This window comes from Geotrypetes seraphini, chromosome 5 (genome assembly GCF_902459505.1).
Source record: "Geotrypetes seraphini chromosome 5, aGeoSer1.1, whole genome shotgun sequence".
Lineage (NCBI taxonomy): Eukaryota > Metazoa > Chordata > Amphibia > Gymnophiona > Dermophiidae > Geotrypetes > Geotrypetes seraphini.
In genome coordinates, this window is record NC_047088.1 from 223,502,815 (window position 1) to 223,524,014 (window position 21,200).

A 21,200-nucleotide genomic window follows, 5' to 3' on the forward strand; every position below is an offset into this window, starting at 1 on the left:
TGGAATCTCTCGTGGCACACCCGGAATCTCTTCGGGGCACACCACAGTTTGAGACACTGAAATATAAAATATATAAAGACACAGAAAACACCTAGGGCTCCTTTTACAAAATCTACCGCCTGCTCAAAAGGAGGCGGTAGCAGCTAGCGCATGCAGTAATTTAGCACTCTGAAAGGAGAGGATAAAGAAACAGGATTAGAGAGGTATTGGAAACTGCAACACGGAACATCTTAAGTACTGGACGAAAAGAAACCGAGCTCATAAAAGTGCCTGAAGAAAAAGCAAATTGACTTAGCGATGGTTATGGAGATTAAGAAGAAACTTAAAAAGGTACAAAGGAGATTACATAATGGGATATAGTGGAGTAACTCAAAATACGGAAGCATATTATGAAGTAGCTGCTTAAACGGACCAAAAATACAAAAAGTCAAGCTTATATAAACAATACAGTTGTTATCATAAAAATAGAAATTGCAAAAAGCTATGAGACTGTAACTGGAGTATATGACGCTGAAGGAGGAAAAGAGAAAGAAACTGAACAATTTAGTTGAGTTACACAATCAAGGAGATAAGGGGCCCTTTCACTAAGCTGCATTAAGTAGCTAGTATGGATTTGACCACATGACAGTCATTAATGCATTAAAACCAGGTATCATGATAAAATCACCCAGGTTAGCATGGGCGGCATGTAGGCGAAACAGAGGCAGGATGGAGGTGTGCCCCGCTGATAGTCAAGTCATTATTGCCTACTAGTTACCATGACCACTGAGTCTATTAAGGGTATTTTGCCAATTAACCCCCTTCCCCCCTTTTTACTAAACTGCGATAGCGGTTATTAGTGCAGGGAGCCACGCTGAATGCTCCGCGCTGCTCCCGATGCTCATAGCAGTTCAGAGACTAATGAAGATAAGAGGTAAAATCACAAAACAGGAGATCAAAACCACCATGCAAACAATGGAGGAAAAAGCCTCAGAAGTCCGTATGTGTGCAAACTCAGTCAGAATTCAATTGCTCCCATGAAAAAAATGGACTAGTTCTCTTTCATTGGCAAATAAACCTTCCACAGAAATCATTAAAAGCCCAAATTTATTATCATTGGCTCCAAAACTGGTCAGAAAAGACAGAACATAGAAAAACTAAAAAAAAATTACATCTGAGAAAAGTCTGTTCTACAAAAAACAGACCAATAAAAATGTGTAGAAAAACAGGCCCTTACAGACACTCACGCAAAAGCCTAACAAATGTCTGTTATTGTCTAATGATGTCTGTTATTAAGGCATCTTGTATTTTGATGTATGTGTGGGTTTGGCCAGTTTTGGCCTTAAATGATATTTGTCGTTGATGTGACGTGTATGTTATATTTAATTTGATATGTAAGTATGTAATTTGTTATAGTGTGTCCTTGAAGTGTTTTGTATGACAAATGTAAATGTTTTATTTTGTATGTTAACATGTAACTCGCCCTGGATAAGGGCGGGTGAGAAATAAACAAATGTGTAGCTGTGAATAACCCATTGCAATACACTTCCCCCAACAGTTATCTTTAGATAGACGAATCAGACACCAGCTAGTCACCTCTTAATCATTTGGCTCTGCATCATTTAACACAGTGTTCTTCAACCGCCGGTCCGTGGACCGGTGCCAGTCCGCAAAAATTTTCTGCCGGTCCACAGGGCCGGCATGTCCATCGAGCCCAAGACAGCATTCTTCAGCCGCTAGTCCACGCTGCGATCAACGCGGCGTCTTCGGGCCGGCTCCCCGAGTGCTGCAGTGCACAAAGCCGTGAGAAAAGGCTCCTACGCGTGTCCTGTGCCTGAACCCTTCTCTCTGACGTCGCAATGTCAGAGGGAAGGCTTCCAGATGAGGCACAGGACGCTGCCCACAGCTTTGTGCAATGCAGCACTCAGGGAGCCGGCCCGAAGACACCGCGTTGATTGCACAGTGGACCGGCCCAAAGACAACACCGGGGGGCAGGCCAGAAGGCAAGGCAGAGCATGGCGGGAGAAAGACAACAACGGTAGGAGAAATGCTTTTATTTTTTTTATTTAGTGATTGATTTGTCTGTTCAGGAAGAAATGCATTTGTTTCTTTTCCTCTGGGGTTGTACTGCTTGCATAGTCTTACATCTTAGGGTTTGTTTGTAAATATTAGTACTTTTAGTTTTTGGTCCTGCATTTGCATGGGGTATCTGTTTTCTGGTAGGAATGAATGTTAAAAAGCATATAGTGTGTTTTGTGTATTTTAATTTTGTGGTTAACCATTATGTGTTGTTAATACAATTATATTGTGTGTATATATGAAAAATGAATGGAGAAAATGGTGTTACAATTAGTACTATTATGAGGGTGGGGTCTGGAGCGGAGATTGGGTGGAGATGGGCACAACTTAGCCCAGTGCCGGTCCACAAAATAATTATTTTATTTCCGCCGGTCCATAGGTGTCAAAAAGTTGAAGAACACAGATTTAACAGAGATGTATTTGGCAATCCACTCATGTTAAAGGGAAGAAAATCACAATCTCGACAAGGTCCTTTTTTTCACGGACATGGCTGCTGCATCAGGAGAAAGCCGGCGCTTCTTCACGACATAGTTCTTGCTAGGCACAGTTTATAGAACCAGGGCCCATCTGCTCCTTCCGACTCCAAACTTGGAACCTCTGACATCTCTCAACCCCCCTATTCTCTGGGATCTGACATTGCTTAACCCTTTCAGGACCATAAGGATCGTAGGCCAATTTTTGTGGTTTTGACGACATTTTTATGGTAAAAAGGGCTTGCAGATGCCAAAAAATTGATTTTTTTTTGTGAAATATCATTTAAAAAAAAAAAAAAAAAATCACACTTCTGGCTTATGGACAGTGTGGCAAGTGAATCTTCTCGTCAATCTGGCAACGACGCTAATGAATGAATGTCGGAACCAGTTTGTTTACATAAAGGCAGTATCCTATGGAATCCGTACATATCAAATTTAGAACTGTAGACTATCCCAATCAAAATTTATAGGATTTTAAAGTTATGGGACAAATATGTCCCTTGGTCCTGAAAGGGTTAAGGGGATCAGAATATTAAATTTAGCACTTGTTAAGCCAGGAGAGAGATAATGATAGGGATGCATGCTTTTTTTTTTTTTTTTTTTTCAGAGAATGAACAATGTCATATTTTCTGTTAAATCTTCAACTTATTGTAGACTAGTTTACTGTGTCTTGAAAGAGCAGAACTCTTGGTTCATTTTAAAAGCATGAAGTGCCGAGAATCCGTTATAATCCTCTCTTTTGAAAGTCACATTGCATAATAATCCTGCACAGCACAGATACCTCTGATAGTTTACTTCTCACTAAGACAGAATACTGCAGCTGTTCTTATTCTGCCAGTACTTTCTTTACACAAATGTTACATTTATACAGATTAACAGAAATGTAAATTAATGTGACAAGATTCATGGCTGCATTCTCAGAACATAAGACCAAGATCCATCAAGCCCAGCAGCCTGTCTACAACAGGTCACACATACCCAACAGAACTCCAAAAGCAGATCTGTTTCTCATTGTTTGTTTCCAGGAATGAGCAATGTCTCTCCCAAGTCCATCTGGTAACAGAGTTTTATGGACTTTCCCTTCAGGAACTTGTTAAAACTTCTCCAACAAGGGGGTTAGGGCAGTCTTCATCGAGGGCTATACACTTAATCCAGCGATTTTCCACTTTTTTGGTCCGTATTTTTCTGATGGAAAGAAAAAAGTGGAAAAAAAAAAAATCACTTGTCTAAGGGCTCCTTTTATCAAGCCACGCTAGTGGTGTAATGTGCGTAATAGCGCACGCTAAACTGCGGGATGCGCTAGCCACTACCGCCTCCTCTTGAGCAGGCTGTAGTGTTTGGCCAGCGCGGGGGTTAACACATGATAAAAAGTCACGCGCGTCAACCCCGCTAGCGCGGCTTGATAAAAGGAGCCCTAAGTGTATAGCCCTCGATGGAGACTGCCCCAACTTTGTTGGTTGGGCTGAGAACTTTTCAGCAGCCCCTCATATATTAATTAGTAGTCTTCTTTATCACATCCTCTGCAACAGATTCTACAACTCAACTATGCACCCTGTGGAAAAAAAAAATACTTTCTGTGATTTGCTTTTAATCTGCTAATTGTTCCTTTCATGAAGTGTCCACTTCCTTGTATTTTGTTAAACAATCATTTCCTATTTAACTGTTCTACCCCACTCGTGAGTTTTTAAATGATCACATCCTGTCCAGCTTCAGGCATCTTACAGCTCTTTTTTTTTATATATAATTCTTTATTCATTTTCAAACTTACAATAAAAGTGTATCAATATGTTAAAACAAATTATCCATAAATATATCACTTACCGTATTTTCGCGGATATAACGCGCGCGTTATACGTGGTTTTTACGTACCGCGCATACCCCTCGCGCGTTATATGCCTGAGCGCGGTATACAAAAGTTTTTAAACAGTTCCCACCCCGCCCGACGCCCGATTCACCCCCCCAGCAGGACCGCTCGCACCCCCACCCCGAACGACCGCTCGCACGCGCTCCCACCCGCACCCGCATCCACGATCGGAGCAAGAGGGAGCCCAAGCCCTCTTGCCCGGCCGACTCCCCGACGTCCGATCCATCCCCCCCCCGGCAGGACCACTCGCACCCTCACCCCGAAGGACCGCCGACTCCCCAACAATATCGGGCCAGGAGGGAGCCCAAACCCTCCTGGCCACGGCGACCCCCTAACCCCACCCCGCACTACATTACGGGCAGGAGGGATCCCAGGCCCTCCTGCCCTCGACGCAAACCCCCCTCCCCCCCAGCCGACCCGCGACCCCCCTGGCCGACCCCCACGACCCCCCCACCCCCCTTCCCCGTACCTTTGGAAGTTGGCCGGACAGACGGGAGCCAAACCCGCCTGTCCGGCAGGCAGCCAACGAAGGAATGAGGCCGGATTGGCCCATCCGTCCTAAAGCTCCGCCTACTGGTGGGGCCTAAGTCGCGTGGGCCAATCAGAATAGGCCCTGGAGCCTTAGGTCCCACCTGGGGGCGCGGCCTGAGACACATGCTCGGGTTTGGCCCATGTGCCTCAGGCCGCGCCCCCAGGTGGGACCTAAGGCTCCAGGGCCTATTCTGATTGGCCCACGCGCCTTAGGCCCCACCAGTAGGCGGAGCTTTAGGACGGATGGGCCAATCCGGCCTCATCCCTTCGTTGGCTGCCTGCCGGACAGGCGGGTTTGGCTCCCGTCTGTCCGGCCAACTTCCAAAGGTACGGGGAAGGGGGGTGGGGGGGGTCGTGGGGGTCGGCCAGGGGGGTCGCGGGTCGGCTGGGGGGGAGGGGGGTTTGCGTCGAGGGCAGGAGGGCCTGGGATCCCTCCTGCCCGTAATGTAGTGCGGGGTGGGGTTAGGGGGTCGCCGTGGCCAGGAGGGTTTGGGCTCCCTCCTGGCCCAATATTGTCGGGGAGTCTGCGGTCCTTCGGGGTGGGGGTGCGAGTGGTCCTGCCGAGGGGGGAGAAGAATCGGACGTCGAGGGGGGGCATCAGGCTTTCAGGATGGGGACAGGACTTCAAGGGGGGACAGGCAGATCTTCAAGGGGGACAGGCAGACCTTCAAGGGGGACAGGACTTCAAGGGGGGACAGGCAGACCTTCAAGGGGGGACAGGACTTCAAGGGGGACAGGCACGGAGAGGCGGGGCAGTGCACCGAAAGTCAAGGCAGGTGAACGAGAGTCGGGACAGCGCACGGAGAGGCGGGGCAGTGCACGGAAAGTCAGGGCAGGTGAACGAGAGTCGGGACAGCGCACGGAGAGGCGGGGCAGTGCACGGAAAGTCAGGGCAGGTGAACGAGAGTCGGGACAGCGCACGGAGAGGCGGGGCAGTGCACCGAAAGTCAGGGTGAGTCGGGGCAACCAGAGGAGAGTCGGGGAGGGCGAAAGGAGAGTCGGGGTGGCCAGAGGAGAGTCGGGAAGAGCGAAAGGAGAGTCGGGGTGGCCAGAGGAGAGTCGGGCAGCATGCGCGTTATATGCCTGAGCGCGGTATAGAAAAGTTTTTTTACATATCTTCGTGATTTATGCGCGCTATACCCCTGTGCGCGTTTTACAACGGTGCGCGTTATATCCGCGAAAATACGGTAATAATCATCAATAGTAGAAATAATATGCTATTATCCCCCACCCTTTCCACTCCTTTTTTATATAATCAAATACCTTGTACAATATATATATACAGCTCTTGATTTAAAAAGCTTACCTGAATACATCTACACATTCTTACATATTGATAAGCAACAATAACCATTTTCAATTTTAAAATGCATAACTTTTACTTTAATTTATAACAATTTTATTGAAGGAATCAAGTAAAAATACAATACAATAATACAAAGAGATATTCATTACAATTAGATTCACAATAATAATATTTCCAAACATATTTATATCATACCTCCAAATTAAATTTCCATATGTGCTAATCCATTCCATTCTACACCCCCCTCCTTGATTCCATTCCCTTCCCCCCTAATCAAATACTGTAATTTACATCACCTACAAAGAATTCTTTCTTGTATTAAATTCCTTCAATGCAGCATGAGTAAAAATGCTGCATTGAAGGGGAGGGGAAAATGTGGGTATCGGTCAAGACATTTAGGAACCAGGACATAAACTATTTTTGCTTTCTAATCTTGTTTCTTTTCTTGTAATCTTTTAGGGCTTTCTGCCTTTTTCAATGTACAGTTTGGATTCCTGTTGGGTTCTGGGGGGTTTTTTTGTGTGTGTTCTTGCTTTTTTTGCCTGTATGTCCATTTTGGATTATATATCGTTGCATTTGTATATGTAAGAGATATTTTGTTGGCTTGTTTTCCTTTTCTTTCCCTTCTAGCCATTTTCCTGCACTAGCAAGAAGCAGCAGAAGACTACCTCTCCTTCCAGACCTTTGGTAATAGCCCATCCAGGAACTAGGCCTTTATTAGGTGCCTACTTTTAAGTGCCCAAAGAATCAAGGACTTGAAACCAGAAGTTTTGCCCCCCTAGTCTCAAGAGGTTTCATTTGTCTTCCAGTTTCTTGTTTTCCTTGGATCCACAACACTAAAGAAATGTGAGAGCAAGTCACAAGAGACATATATATATAAAAAAAATCACAATAGTACATACAAATTTTGTTATTTCTTTAGGTTGTCTTATCAAGCACATCAAATATCTTAACCCTTCCTCTTTTACCTCCAGAAGATTCACCTACCTTCAGATAAACTTCCCCCAAATTACCCACCTTAACACCTTCCAATTAAACAAATACCATAAATAGATTGTAACCTACCCTCTCTAACTGCATTCCATATGTATTTTTTATACAGTTCTTCACTGTCAGTTTAATTTCCATCCTATAAGTTCATATAGAATTTTTCTTTTTTCAACCATCTTTATTTTCTCTTCTTTATTAATTTCCAGGTACTTTAGTTAGATTGTGAGCCTTCGGGACAGTAAGGGAATTTTTTAAGTACCTTCTTACTTCTCATTTATAATCTTAATGTACACTTTCTTCAAACCGCTTAGAACCTAACGGATGTAGCGGTATATAAGAAATAAATTACATTACATTACATCAAATGGCGCTGGAGACTTTGATCAGACACTTTATTCAACAGAAGCAGAATGATTTTCTAAATGACATATGAACTGCATTTCTACTAACACGAAGGGCTTGATTTTCAAAATGTTCTGCCCCTTTATGCTCACTTGGAGAAAACCCTTTTATAGATCAGACCCTAAGCCGTTACCATTGGGTGCAATAAAACTTCTCTGAATCAGTCTTTGCTAAGGTTAGTATGAATACGTCATTCTCCCTTCATATTACCCACTATCAAATATTTTCCCCCTTGCAGTGGACTGGAGTGCTGTGTGTTTCCCATACAACAACAGATATGTCCTGCAACCAGACCTTAAAGCACAGTTACTTACCTTAACAGGTGTCATCCGGATGCCGATCGATGAAAAATCTTCTTTCTTTTTTTTTGAAAGCAGGAATAAAACAAACAAACAACCGCACAGCGACTCCGATGAAAAGAACAAAGCCGCGGTGCTAGAAGGCACTTCACACGGAGAAACACAAGAACAGGGCTTCTGGCTCCGCGGAAACTTTAGAACTGAGGACCATGAGGTGGGGATGCGCCCTCTAGTGGAGTGGGAAGGCATGCACATGCGTGGTGCAGCATAGCAGACTTGAATCTTCAATCAAGTTTGCTTGAAAAGCTGTCCGCGTTGGGGCTCCGTGGATGACGTCACCCACGTGTCGAGAATATGCTGCCTGCTTGTCCTGGGATAACAAAGACAAACGCATTTGGCTGGAAGTGCAACAGATTATCCTTGCGATTAAAAACAGCTGAATTCTATCTGCAACCATGAACAAGAATTCATGTCATCAATATTTACCTACCAAACACACTTGTACTTGTCATCAAAAACAAAAGAGATACATATGTGTATCACAAACACTAATATAAGGGCACTAACAGTAAAGCTTAAATTCTGTAACCAGTGCCTAATGTTAGGCTAGGCAGATCATAGGATATATACGTAGGAGTTTCGTCAGCCTTAAGCCTGAAGTCATTATGCCGTTGTATAGATCCATGGTGAGGCCCCATCTGGCGTACTGCGTACAATTCTGTAGGCCTCATTACCGCAAGGATGTACTGAGGCTTGAGTCAGTACAGCGAATGGCCACCAGGATGGTCATGGGACTCAAGGATCTCCCGTACGAGGAACGGCTGGATAAATTACGCCTATACTCACTCGAGGAACGCAGAGAGAGGGGAGATATGATCGAGACGTTCAAATACCTCACGGGCCGTATCGAGGTAGAAGAAGATATCTTCTTTTTCAAAGGTCTGACGGCGACAAGAGGACATCCATGGAAAATCAGGGGCGGTAAATTGCACGGCGACACCAGGAAATACTTTTTCACCGAAAGAGTGGTTGGTCGCTGGAATAAACTTCCACTTCAGGTGATCGAAGCAAGCAGCGTGCCTGATTTTAAGAAGAAATGGGATCGTCAGTGGGATCTCTACACAGAGTTAAATAGGGTGGGCAGACTAGGTGGGCTGCGGCCCTTATCTGCCGTCTTTTTCTATGTTTCTATTTCGGAGGCGCATATCTAAATTGATTAACAAGCTCAATTAAGCTTTTTAATCAGCAATAATTGAAACCTAGGCGCCTATCAAGAAAGAGCGATTCTGCAATAAGGCGCCTCTAAAAATTTAGGCGGCCTTCAAAAAAATAGGGGCTATGCACGTTAGGCGTGGCTACGTGTTAGGCGCCTTGTTGCAGAATCGCTGCTATTAAGCGTGCTTAAGAGCTCACATAGGCGCCTAACTTTTAGTTGCGCCCTAGGGCCGGCCTATTTACTGGGCGCCTCCAAAATAGGTGCCGCTCAGCGCGATTCATTAAAGGCAGCATGGTACCCCACCAGGTCTTTGTGCAGAGGGGGGGCTCCTGCCCTGTTTGACCGCCTTTTGTGGTAGTTCTGATCATGACCTATCCAGGTGCTCCGGTCTGCTGCGGTCACCATAGTCTTTGCCAATATCTCCCTCTTTTGTTAATATTGTTCCCTTTCCCTGTATGAGGGGCCACTGAAAAGTTCTCGACCCAAACGACAAAGCTAGCGATTTCCATCAAAGGCTAAACACTTACCCTTCCTTTTACAAAATCATAACGTGGTTTTTAGCGCCAGCCATGGCAGTAATGGCTCCAACGCTCATAGGAATTCTATGAACGTCACAGTTTTACCACCCTGGCCGGCGCTAAAAGCTACACTACAGTTCTGAAAAAAAAAGGGGGGATTAGTCCAGTGATTTTCCATTTTTTTGTTCTGTCGGTAAAATACAGAATGAAAAAAAGTGGTGAATCACTGGATTAAGTGAATAGCCCTCTATGGAGAGTGTCTCAACTTCATTGGTTGGGCCGAGAACTTTTCAGCAGCCCCTTGTATCTATTCCATGTATTCTATTCCGGTATGATTTGCATTACCAGTATGCATCTTAATTTTCATTGCCACTACCTTCTCTAACTTTCAGCACATTTCCAAACATTCAGCTAAAGAAAATGTCTTTCAATTTCCTTTTTTAAAAAAAATTTTTTATTCATTTTTAAAACTTTAAATAAGTGCAATATAACATAGAAACATTTTACACTTTAACATCACTTAATATTCTATCTAAGACTAATTCATATCAAATAATCCTCCCCCCAATTACCCAACAATTATCCTTAACCATAAGAAAACATAAAGTATCCCCACCCACCCCCAACTTGGACGTGTATGTTCAAAGGGAAAAAGTAATATTCATTCTTTACAAAATTTTGTTAATGGCTCCCAAACATCCTTAATTTTCTTAAAATGCCCCTGTTGTATGGCTATCACACGTTCCATTTTAAAAATGTGGCATAAAGAATTCCACCAAAAATTATAATTCAGCTGATCCCAATTTTTCCAATTCTTCATAATCTGCTGTATGGCAACCCCTGTCATAATAAATAAAAGTTTATTATTACTAAAAGATATTTGGCTCTATGTTATCATAAATGTGCAAATAACACAGTATCGTACGTTAGTTCCACTGGATTGTCCAATAAATTATTCACTTGACCCCAAATGGATCTCCGAAATCTAAGTATCAATGGACAATAGAATATGTCCCTATTTCTAGATGACAGTGCCAGCATCTATTAGACTTTGACTTATCTAACTTCTGTAAATGAACTGGGGTCCAAAATGCTCTATGTAATAAGAAAACCCAAGTTTGTCTCATAGATGCAGACACCGTACATCTCATCCTCCAAGTCCAAATTCGTGGCCATTGAGACGCAGTAATTTGATGCTTTATCTCAATGCTCCAAATGTCACGAAGACCAGTCTTTGTTTTTTTATTCAAAAATCCAGATATTAATTTATACCATATATCATTCTTAAAACAACCAGTATCCAAGTGTTCTGGAGATTGTATTGTAATCAATAGCACGTAAAAGAATTTACACCACCACCCCTGCCTACCTAGAATCCAAGCTAACCCTGTACACCCCCACCCGCCCCCTCCGCTCGGAAATGGAGAAACACCTATGCATCCCCCCAGGAAGGTCCCTCCTGTCAGAAACCACCCGCAAACACTCCTACAGCCACTTCATCCCCCAACTCTGGAACCAACTCCCCCCACAAATCAGATTACAGAACTCATTGATGACCTTCCGGAAAGCGGTAAAGACCCTCCTCTTCAACTAAAATTACAATTGCAATCTAGCCCTCACCACCCCCCCCCCCCCAACTTCCCCTACCTTCTACCCTCTCTTCTCCATTCTGATCCCCTACTTAAATTGCTGTATAGTCCAATCTTAACCTGTACTTAAATTGCCGTATAGTCCTTGTATTTATACAATTGTATAGTCTTTGTATTGTCCAAAAGTACTCAACTGTGAATGTTTGCTTGTAGGCCGTTCTAAGCTACTGGGAGGACGGGATAAAAATCTAAATAAATAAATGTAAAACCATGCCCCTTGTCCCCATGTACAAACCCAAGGTGACCTATCACGTAAAAAGCTAGACCTTCACATTTCAGATATTTTAAGACATTCTGGTCCCACCACTGAAAGGCTAGCAATTTCCCAACTCAACAGCTGCCGTGCATTCTAATTTTTCTTAAACACATGCAAAAAAATAACCCTCTCTACACACAAGCCACTTGCTACGAAGACAGAACTAAACTGAAATGAAGCATAGAAAAAGAATCACGTTAAATAAACAATAACATTATGCTGTGAAATAAGCAGGAGCATACGCCCATCTATTACTAGTTATAGTTAAACTTTTCTGATGATCCTAGTACACAAATACTAATTTGACTTTGTCAGCACCTGAAGGAGCCACCTCAGTAAATTCAGAGATAAACACAAGTAAATTAGCTATTGATATCAACCACAATGGATTGCTTTTACCTCTCAGATGATAAATACCATATCACATGGGTATTTTTCCAACAAATGCCCTGACAGACCTGAGCATTCTGTATGACATTTAGGGCTCTTTTTATGAAGGTGTGCTACCGTTTTTAGCGCACGCAGAAGATTAGACTGCGGTAGCGTCTAGCGCACGGGGCAATCTAGTGCGTGCTATTCCGCGCGTTAAGGCCCTAACTCACCTTCGTAAAAGGAGCCCTTAGACTTATCCTACCCACACAGAGCCAGTTTTGGAAAAGCACAACTGTCCAACAGCGCTAGGCAAAACTATTTCAGACTTTATTCCACCGTATCTCAAAACAGATTGTACAACAGGTAGACTGAGAGTATTTACTTGCATCTGCTTGATGCAGGTCGAATATTACTGCTCTCGGCAGTTTGGGGGAAAATGCTACAGCACAAATGAAAATTCTGACAGAGCCCTGTCGTTTCTCATATTTATTGACTGCTTTGGGTGGAAAATAACGTATTGCAACGCTACTGCTCTCCTAATCTCAGCATCCAACAATATAAAAGCAGTGCTACACCCAAAGTGCTGGAGCACCGCAGTGCAGCTCACTGCTAAAGCACTTGGTCTATGCTGATAAGATGCTACTCCCAAACATCTCACTGTGCAGGGAGAATCTCAACTGGGGTAAAATCAGGGGCAAGTGTGAAGACAATAGGATTCCAAAACAAGGTCATGGTAACAGGCTCAAAGAAGCATAGACTCAAACAGCAACAGCAGGTAATACTTCACAGGGGTGCTAGATATAGGGGGGGGGTGAAGGAAACAGAAACAGCAACAAGAGAATCCTTGAATGAGAGAAATTGAAGAAGGCTGGGTCTATGATATTGCATCAGGAAGGAAACTCAACATAAGAGGTTTATTATTGTCTTCACACATCATGTTCTATGGCTTGTATAACTGTGCATATATGCCGGGCAATATTCATAAACTGCATCATTAGAAAATAGTAAGGAAGATACTATATCTGACATCTTCACCAGTGAAAACTTTGCTCAATGAGGCAAAATGGATAAACCCAATAAAGTCTAATTTCTGGAGAGCTGGTGGCCTTTTATTACGCACTTAACTGAATGGGATATTTGGCTATGTCAAGCAGAAATATCCTTCACTGAAGTAAGTACTGGCACATTGCTGAACTCCACAGATTAGAAACCACAGCCTTTGTTATTCCGAAATAAAACGAAGTTATGATACCTAAAGTCTAAAATGCTGTTGGAGCCAAAATGTCACCTTGTGGACACACATTATGCAAGTAAACAACTTCCAAGAACAGGATGCCCAGAAAAACAGGCCAACAAAGAAACTGTCATGGTTTTCTTATTGTTGCCATTAAATTTTTATTACAAAAAAATTGCGAAACAGGTCACTTATTTATTTCTAGGAATAAAATCCAAATTCCTAACTGTTTTGCTGTCTAAAGTACGTTTCCTGAATGAGAATTGTGTCTGCTTTTCATAAACCAGACCCATTTGTTTAATCTGAGCCTATAAAATTTACAATACCGAGCCTGGCTTCTGGAAATCGTCTCATGCCTGGAACACTTTTCTTCCCAAGAAGTCTGCAGACTCCTTTCCGTGTCTGGGGCTCCGTTGCAACAGTTGATTGCCTAGCAAGTTGCGTATTTTTACACTTTAGGTACAACGAAAAGTAAAGCAACGTGCATTTCAGATGCACAATTCCGCTGCCTCGTTTCTTTGATACGCTCACAGTGTTTTGCACCAAACAACTGTCACCTTTTCAATGCAAGGCAGTGCCGCAGACTCGGACTGCGGAACAGACGGCAGCCATCAGCCCGCAACCTCCGCCAAACCACGTTTCTTTAACGAGGGTGAGGGGGAGAGAGTTCGAGCCGTGCGCTCCACTTACCGGGAAATCGCGCGAGCTCGGAGTCCCCGGCGCACCGCGCTGGCCCGTGCGGTCGCTCCGCGTCGGCTGCAGAGCCCGGAGCTCGCGCTCACTCCCCGAATTCTCTCACAGCCACGCCCTGCCCGGCCTCGCCCAATCAGGGCTGAGGGGGCGTGTTCCGATGGAGCCGCCTGGCAGCTGTCCAAACGCTTACTTGCTGTGACGTAACTGCGGCACTCTGCGCGTCGTTTCGACGCAATCCCAGCTTGTCCAAAATACCTCAACGTGTTTAAGAAGCGGCGATGGCTGAGGTCTGGTTATGGAGCTGCGCACAGATTGTCTTGTCCGTAGATGTGGCTGACGGAGAGAAAAGCTCAGAATCAAGCTAAAAAATGCAAGACAGAGGCTCCGTGGAGTCTTCTGCTGAAAAAGAAAAAAAAGTTTAGCAAGGGGGGAGGGGCAGAGCTGACCAGAGCACGTGACTCAAGTTTCCAAGTTTATTAAAATTTGATGAAACGCTAATCATACATTCTTCTCTACAATTTAATGTACTTGGCAAGTGTTAATACTTGTTCTTATGTGCTCTCCTTTTGGGAGCGCTCTATTGTTGGAATTTTATCTTCTTATAAAATCAATAAAACTGATTGAACTTAATCAAACATTCTAAGCCAGGGGTGTCCAACTTTTTGGCTTCCCTGGGCCGCATTGGCTGAAAAAAATTATTCTGGGGCCTGGCAAACACGGGAGCTGGAAAGACGGTAAACACGGGGGGAGGGGGAGGGGCAGCAGAGGAAAACACTGCATCGCCCTCCACCGGGCTGCACAAAATACTTCATGGGGCCGCAGGTTGCACACCCCTGTTCTAAGCGTTTAATAATTAAAAATGGGGAACAATTAACATACTTGTTAATGGCAAGACGTAACATACATAAAAACAAGAGGAGAGTGGGGGAAATACAATTTAAAAAAGAAAAGGGTACAAATAAGGTTAAAGACATGAGGGCAGTGAGGGAAATCATATTAAAAGTTGAAGGATCAATACAGATTTCAGCTAGGGCAGACCCTGACGTTAGCATTCATATGCATCTTTAAAGAGGAAGCATTTAAGGTTTCCTTAAATGTATCTAAAATTTTGTTCAGTCCTTATATGTGGAGGTAACGAGTTCCAGACTCGTAGTAACCGACTTTTCAAATTGTTTAGGGGTACTAACTCAATGGGAATTACCCCTCCCTGGACGCAGGCAAGGGGGTTTGCTTAATATTGGGATTGCAAGCACCCACAGAACTGGCTCCTTTGTACATGACTGTTCTGCATCAGAAGCAACAGGTAAGCTAATCCTACTCTAGAGTTAATTCTAATGCAGCGTAGGCAAAACATAGCCCATGTTGGCTAGGATCAGTTGAAGCTACATCATACATAATAAAGATAGGTAGATTCAATTCAAATTTATTAATATTTAGAAAGAGTGACGATGACGACAAAAAGCACAAGTTACATGGGACCAATGACAATTGGAACGAATCATGGGGCTGTGAGCCACCAACTAGCTAGCATCCCCTGTCTCTCTCCCCTCTCCTCCATCTAATATCACTTCTCTCTGTCTCTCTCATCCCATCATCCAGATTTGCCCCTTGTTTTCCAGGCTCGCTCTCTCTACTGGCCTGCGGTATTGCCCCGTTTCTTTCTTTCTTTTCCCCCTTCTGCTCCATTCAGCATCACCCGTTCTCCTCTCTCATAAGAACATCAGAAATGCCATCTCCGGATCAGACCTTCGGTCCATCAAGTCCGGCGATCCGCACATGCGGAGGCCCAGCCAATCGTACACCTGGTGTAATTTTAGTCACCCATATCCCTCTGTGCCTCTCATAAGGAGATGTGCATCTAGTTTGCTTTTAAATCCTAGAATGGTGGATTCTGCAATAACCTCCTCTGGGAGAGCATTCCAAGTGTCCACCACTTTTTGCTGAAGCAGAACTTCCTGATATTTGTCCTGGACTTGTCCCCACTTAGCTTCAGTCCATGTCCTCTTGTCTGTGTCACATTGGACATTGTAAATAATTTTTTTTCCTGCTCTATTTTGTCGATTCCTTTCAGTATTTTGAAAGTCTCGATCATATCCCCTCATAGAAACATAGAAATAGACGGCAGATAAGGGCCACAGCCCATCAAGTCTGCCCACTCCAATGACCCTCCCTATCTATCTTTGCGGATAAATCCCACATGTTTGTCCCATTTGGCCTTAAAATCTGGCACGCTTCTGGCCTCAATAACCTGAAGTGGAAGACTATTCCAGCGATCAACCACCCTTTCGGTGAAGAAGAACTTCCTAGTGTCACCGTGCAGTTTCCCGCCCCTGATTTTCCACTGATGTCCCCTTGTTGCCGCGGGACCCTTGAAAAAGAAGATATCCTCTTCCATTTCGATGCGACCCGTGAGGTACTTGAATGTCTCGATCATATCTCCCCTCTCTCTACGTTCCTCGAGTGAGTAGAGCTGCAACTTCCCTAACCGCTCCTCGTACGGGAGCTCCTTGAGTCCCGAGACCATCCTGGTGGCCATTCTCTGGACCGATTCCAGTCTCAGTACATCCTTGCGGTAATGTGGCCTCCAAAATTGCACACAGTACTCCAGGTGCGGTCTCACCATGGATCTATACAGTGGCATAATGACTTCAGGTCTACGGCTGACGAAACTCCTGCGTATGCAACCTATGATTTGCCTTGCTTTGGATGAAGTTTGCTCAACTTGATTTGCAGACTTCATGTCTTCCCTGACAATCACCCCTAAGTCTCTTTCTGCTTCAGTTTTTGTCAAGATCTCGCCATTTAGGGTGTAAAGCTTGCATGGATTTCGGCTTCCCAGGTGCATGTCTTTGCATTTTTTGGCATTGAAACTGTCTCCTTTTCTCCTCGCAGTCTCCTTTTCTCAAGAGAGAACAATCCCAGTCTCTTAAGTTGTTCCTCGTATTCCAAGTTCTCCATGCCTTTTATTAGCTTCATTGCTTGTCTCTGCACCCTCTCCAGCAGTTTTATATCCTTCTAACTTTCTCCGATCTACTCGTGATTCCTTTCTTTATCATGACTAACATTCGCTCTCCTTCTCTTCCCCACATCCTGCTTGCCCAGTCTTTCCTTCCCCCATGCAGTATTGCTGGACAGCATATGGAGAGAGAGACAGGGAGGTGTTGGATGGCAAGGGGAGGATGAAAGTGTTAGGGAAGAAGGGAGGGTGGGAAGATCTCTGTCTGTACTCTTCCCCATTTCCCCGCTATCCAACATTGCCTGTCTGTTTTTCTCTCCCTCCCCTTGGTATGCAGCACTGCCCTATGTCTCCCGCACCATTCAGTATTGCCCCTGCTTCTCTCTCTTCCCTCATCCAGCTTTGCCTCTGTCTCACTCTCCAGCCCATCCTTTATAGCTCTGTCTCTCCTCCCTGATACCCATTATTGCCCTTCACCTGCCCCCATGCAGCACCTTTGCGCCCTCTTTCCTGTTGCTAGTAAACAAACAGTGAGGATGCATGGGACTATGAGTTTCTGTGTGCTGGTCCCAACTCTAATATAAACTTCCTCTTTGGAGGTTCCTGCGCTCCTTCTTTACATATGGTACATGTATGCAGTGACTGCATATAGGAACATTTGGGTTTTTTTTGTTGTTTAAAAAATTCTTTATTGATTTTCCAACTTCAATAGTGCAATACATAAATATATCACATATAATAAGTCAATATAAGCACATTTAACTTACAAATATACATAACCAACCATTTTCTCCCCCCCACCCAATGATTATTTAATAAAACACAACCTTACCCCAATAACCTTACCCTATTCAAATTAGTCATATCCTTCCATCCTCCCCACCCATCCAAGTATAAATATTCAAAGATCAAATTATGACAGAAATAATCCCCCCTCCCCCTTCCCTGGATGTGTACGAAAATAAACAAAAACTGACACAATAAAGGACCTACTATAGTGAGGTAATATGTCAACAGGCCCCAAACCAATTGAAATATATTACCATGCCCCAAAAAATCAGCGTTCATCCTTTCATATCTATAGCTGAAGCAAAGATTTGCCCACCAGAAAGGAACATTTGTGTTTGGGCATGTGGGGTAGGATATGTCGTTGTGAGTGCTTTTGGGTCATATGTGCCCTGTCTACATGATATCCTCTCTTTAGCCCTTTCCCATCCCAGTGCTATCCAATTCTGAGCAAGTGCTGTAATATGTCTTTCATGAATCTGCCAATCAGACCCATGTGTGCCAATGTTTCGCATGGATTCCATTTCGGGAACATCTATTTCCCTAACATATCCTATCTGGTGCTCTGCTTCTGGTTCTGCCTCTCTGTTTCTACTTACTTCTCTGGAGCATGCTGCATAGTGCCTAGTTTGTTGAAACACCTCCTGAGCCTCTCCCAGGCCCTCCTCATTTGGACATGGTCTATTACTCCGATTTTAAAAGCTCTACACTGGTTAACTGTTCAGCAGAGAATTTGCTATAAGGCTCTGTCAGTTCATCAAATATTGCACTCCTCTGCTCCTACTTGCTTTCAAAACTTGTGGGAAGTCTATCAACCTGCAAGATGTTTGAGATCTGAAGGGGGAGGGGGTCGCTCATCAGTTTAAAAGAAAATGGGATTCGTTATCTGAAATCTAGAATATCTATTTTCTCAATTGCTGGTAAGAATCTCTGGAATTCAATTCCAGATATAATGAGATTATGCAAAGATCGTATGTCTTTCAAGAATTTGTTTAAAACACAATTGTTTGTAGACACCATTCTATAACTGTGGTTATTTGTTTTAGATTTGAATAATTCTGCATTAAGGAAATTTTGTGGGGGAGAATGACTTATTTGTTTAATGCATTTTGCATTGTTTGTTTGTGTTTGAAATTGTGGATGTAAATGTTTTTGTATATCGCTTAGATTTAAGCGATTCATAACTTTTTCAAAATAAATAAATAAATTCTAAGGCCATGCAAAGGGAACATTTTTGTGTTCATTTGGCAGGAACAGCCTAGATCAGGGGTGCCCAATACGTCGATCACGATCGACCGGTAGATCGGGAAGGCAACGCGAGTCGATCGCGGAGCCCATCTGCCGGCCGATCAGCCTTCCTCACCCCGAAGTCCCCCACCATCCACCCCCATTCTGCTCCCCGACGTCAATTCTGACGTTGGAGAGGAAGTTCTGGGCCAGCCAATCGCTGCCTGGCTGGCCCGGAATTCCTCTCTGATGTCAGAATTGACATTGGGGAGCGGAATGCTGGTCAGCTTGATGCTTCTACAGGGAGAGCTTGGGGCGGCAGTGGCTTGAGGGCCTGTTCCTGATGGTTGCGGCGGTGGCGGCAAACCTAGTGGCTTGAGGGCCTGTTCCCCAATGGCAGTGGTGGCAAACCTAGTGGCTTGTGGGAGGACAGGGAAAAAAAAAGAAAGGGGGCAGGCAGAGAGATAGAAAGAAGGGGAGGTAAGGAGACAATGAAAGAAGGGAAACAGAAAGAAAGGGGAAACAGGGAGTCAGAAAGGGGCATGGCGAGAGAGAGAGAAAGAAAGGGAGGCAGGGAGACAGGGTCCTCCGAGGCGGCTTTTCTTGTCTGGGTGAGCAGCGCGAGATGACGTCGGGAGCAGATGGCGGGGCTGAGCTTGTGGAGATCTCCTTACTTGCTGGCGACTCCCTCAGCGAAGATGAGCAGGTGGGAGTCGGGCAGAGTGAGGAGATTGGGCGGCCAGCACGCCGTTCTAAAATGGCTGCTTTGTCAGCCTTGGTGGTGACGGGGCAATGCCTAGGAGGGGCGGGAGACAGAGCACCAAGAGATCATGCAGGGCCTGCAGCACCAATTCTGGTGTTGCAGGGGAGGGGAAGAGCAGGCGCTCGACGCAGTTCGGGGAGGTCTTTAGGGAGAGCATAGTCTGCCTGTATTGGCTGGCAGGTTAAATAGGGAGCACCGGGCTTCAATGTCTGCCCTGGGACCTTGTGCTGCTGGGGAGAGGGTGGTCTGTAGTGTAGAGGAAGGAAGCAGATATGTTGTGGGAGGTGGAGGAGCTGTCCAGCCCATGGGTCTGCAAAGTGCTGGACCCTCCTGGGGCGTGAGTTCCTGGGGGCCTATGTGGGGTATACCCCCTTGGATGCCTGGTGGCCCCTCTGTCAGTTCGTCACTTCCATGGGGCTCGGTGCAGGGAGTGAGTTGGCAGCCTGGGTCGGGCCAGGAGATGGCTGATGGAGCCAGTGGGAATTGGGGCCTTGGGGTGCACGGAGGAGGGGGGAGTCTCGGTTGCTGCTCCTTTGTCTGGTTTTTCTCTGCAGGTCCCGGTCACTGGAGTAGACATTACGGCGGCGGCATCGCAGAGGCTGGAGTGTGGGCGAGCGACGCAAGGAGGGTCTCCTGGAGTGATGGCGCAGCGTGGACTTGTCGTGGCTGTTGATTGTGATGCTCGGGAGCCTACGATGGAGCGTGCGGCTGCTGCGGACGGCGCCGTGGATCAACAGGCTGGTGTTCCAGAAGCATCGACACGGGGTAATATGGCGCCTGTGGATGCTGTTGGGGGGTAAGAGGGCTAAGTCAAAATGTAAGGGTAAGCGTAGACATGGGCACATTAAGTTGTCGTCTTCTTCATCTTCTGGATTATATGTTCATGTTTGTGTTTTATTGAATTATGCATGCAATGATATGTAAACCGTTTAAGTTTAAACGGTATACAAATGTTTTAAAATAAATAAATATGTAGGAGAGATGGAGGTATTAAAACACTTCCCAGGAGCGGAGGTGGGAGGGGGGATATCTCTGTCCTAATCTGACTTTAGAGTATTTACACTTGGGGTGGATGGGAGGAGGGGAGGATATTATTAATTTGATTAGGGTAAGATTATTGGGGAACTCTATGTTGTGTTTTATGTAATAACTAGTGTTTAAGCCCGTTACATTAACGGGTGCTAGAAAGTAGCCCCCTTTCCCTCTCCCCTCCAGTTCCTCCCTAACTGTCTCTCTGTGGCCCCCCTTCGGTCTTCCCCCTAAGCAAAACGATCTGCCTCCCAGCACACCCCTCCCCCCGAAGCAGTCCCCTTTCCCTCTCCCCCTCCAGTTCCTCCCTAACTGTCTCTCTGTGGCCCCCCTTCGGTCTTCCCCCCTAAGCAAAACGATCTGCCTCCCAGCACACCCCTCCCCCCGAAGCAGCCCCCTTTCCCTCTACCCCTCCAATTCCTCCCTGACAGTGTCTCCGTGGCCCCCCTTCTGTCTCCCCCCCCAAGCAAAGCTATCTACCTCCCAGCACACCCTCCCCCAAAGCAGACCCCTTTCCCTCTGCCCCTCCATTTCCTCCCCCCAAGCAAAACTATCTACCTCCCAGCACACCCCTCCCA

The 21,200-nt window shown here is 45.2% G+C and overlaps 1 protein-coding gene across 3 annotated transcripts in view; it reads right to left on the reverse strand.

Annotated features, from left to right (window-relative positions):
* LYPD6 (LY6/PLAUR domain containing 6) overlaps positions 1-14,146 on the reverse strand; it is an 83,418-nt gene extending 69,272 nt beyond the window's left edge. The window contains exon 1 of one of the 3 annotated variants that reach the window (XM_033946362.1): positions 13,859-14,146. The gene's annotated coding sequence lies outside the window, so the exon portion shown is untranslated. Of the gene's footprint in view, positions 1-13,494; positions 13,694-13,858 lie in introns of those variants that run through there. The other 2 variants (XM_033946360.1, XM_033946361.1) reach the window with 2 other exon arrangements.
* Positions 14,147-21,200: the final 7,054 nt, after the last annotated feature.